Source organism: Crocuta crocuta, unplaced genomic scaffold (genome assembly GCF_008692635.1).
Source record: "Crocuta crocuta isolate KB4526 unplaced genomic scaffold, BGI_CrCroc_1.0 scaffold10, whole genome shotgun sequence".
Classification (NCBI taxonomy): Eukaryota; Metazoa; Chordata; class Mammalia; order Carnivora; family Hyaenidae; genus Crocuta; species Crocuta crocuta.
In genome coordinates, this window is record NW_027527551.1 from 1,001,833 (window position 1) to 1,004,064 (window position 2,232).

The window sequence follows — 2,232 nt, forward strand, 5'->3', positions numbered from 1 at the left end:
TGGTGGAATAGAAGTTTGTTGTCACCACTCTGGCCCTCATTCAGGATTTGGAGCCCAAAGATCTGCCATGAGCAGATGCAATGGCAAATTACACTCTTCTTCTCTGGCCTGAGTCTCCATTCATCCTACTGCCTTCTATACTTCTTCCTTGATCTCTCCCATTAACTGACAGGTGGACTCTGACAGACTTTCTGCTTTCTCTCTCTTTATTTCTCCTTTATCTCTATCCTTGAGGGGAATGTAATAGAGAAAAGTCTCACTCCTTCCTCCAGATCTTGAAGAGACAGGAAGAGCATCCTGCTTTCTGGGGTGGATGAAAGCATAAATGAGGTGATGGCTTTGAATCAAAGACGATAGGATTGGGAAAAAATTTGAGAGTCCATGGAAACACCTCTATACTGCTCGGTGTTATGGCACATGTAGAAGGAGTTTGTACAGTGCACTAAGGTACATGGAGGAGACTGCTTACAGCTGAGGTGCTCAGCTTGGCTAATCCAGCTACCCTACATTCTCTAGCTACCCTGAGGGCTAGTGGGACCCAAGACTGACAGAGGCTCTGTGAACTTCAAGGTCAACCTAGGTATCAACATCCAGCTGACGACAAGGGAAAAGAGAGCAAGATGGATCATCTTCAAGGACTATAATTCAGGTCTGATTGTAAACTTTGGTGCATGTTCCATCGGCCAGAGCCTGTCATATGGACACATCTCACTATGAGGAAAGCTGGGACCTGGGTTTAGCTGTGTGTCAAATAGGAAAGGAAACAGGTTTGGTGAATAGGTAGCCAGCTTCTACCATAGAAAGTATATGACCCAAGGTTCTTCAGAAACAGTGGCAGAGTTGAAACTAAGCCCCACATTACTTAACCCACAGAACAGCACCCCCTTAACCAAACTATCCTTCATACCATTCCTATGTCCCCTACCTTTAAAAAAAAAACCACTTCCCACAAAAGATGGCAAAAGGGAACCAAGAAGAAAGTGGTTGGTCCATTTTCTAAGGAAGATCGATATGATGTGAAAGCACCAGCCATGTTTGATAGAGGAAACACAGAAAATTGTTAGTCTCAGGGACTCAAGGAACCAAAATGCATCTGATTGCCTCAAAGATCAGGTTGTTAAGTGAGGCCTGTTGCTCTGCAGAATGATGCATGTGCATTAGAAAATCCAAACTAATTACTGAGGATATTCAAGGCAAAACTGCCTACCCAACCTCTATGACATGGATCTTACCCATGAGAAATGTGCTCCATGGTCAAGAAAATGTCAGACCATGACTGAAACCCACGTCTATATAAAGGCTACCACTAGTTACATGCTTCATTTGTTCTGTGATCAGATTTGGAAGACCTCTCACACTCAGCACCTACAGGCCCACCGAATGCAGAAGAAGATGATGGATATCATGACCCAAGAGGCACAGACAAACGACTTTAAAGATGTCGTCAATAAATTGATTCCAGTCAGCACTGGGAAAGACATAAAAAAGCCTTGCCAATCTATTCATCTTCTCTATAATATGCTCATTAGAAAAGTAAAAATGCTAAAGCCCAGGCTTGAACTGGGGAACTCATGTCACTTCTTGGTGAAGGTGATAATTCTGGAAAATCCCCTGGAATAAGACAGGGGACCCCGCTGAACGAGCTGATGGATATGAGCCACTAGTCCACGATGCGGCTTAAAATTCAGACTTTTAAATGGTGACAAATAAAAAGTCTTATTTGTGGAGAAAAAAGGACAAGCGTGGCCCAGTAAATGCGATTCTGGCATCTCTTCAGTCAAATTCTACGCACAAGAAAGGCCCTGGAACAACTTGTGGGAATCTCACAAAAAAGGGTCAGGCTTGCCTCCTGATAAGACAGAGAATTTCCACTGTGCCATGAACTCTTTGTAAGGAAATCAGCTTCCGAATCCTAAGCCTTGCCTTTTCTTGCTTCTTTCGGTCCTTCCCCACTCGGCTGCTTCCTGAGGACCTGGGGAGGGAGGCGAGATGAGGGTTACTGCGCGGTTCACTGCAAACACCTGTCTCTTGGTTTTACCTCAACCTTTTGATTCAAGATGTTTTCACTTCCTCCCCTTTTTACGTTTGGCCCTTTGGTCTCTGTCCCCTGAGCTGACTTTCATCATCCAATTAGAAATAATACCCTCTTCTTGCTACCAGCTTTTCTGGGAACCGTAGGGAGTAAACCCTAAGCCTCCCTCACAGCCCGTGGGGCCAGCAGCGCTTCAAAGG

The 2,232-nt window shown here is 44.8% G+C and overlaps 1 pseudogene; it reads left to right on the forward strand.

Moving 5' to 3' along the window:
• The first annotated feature begins 1,150 nt into the window (after positions 1–1,150).
• LOC144235503 (small ribosomal subunit protein eS1 pseudogene) lies at positions 1,151–1,681 on the forward strand (annotated as a pseudogene).
• Positions 1,682–2,232: the final 551 nt, after the last annotated feature.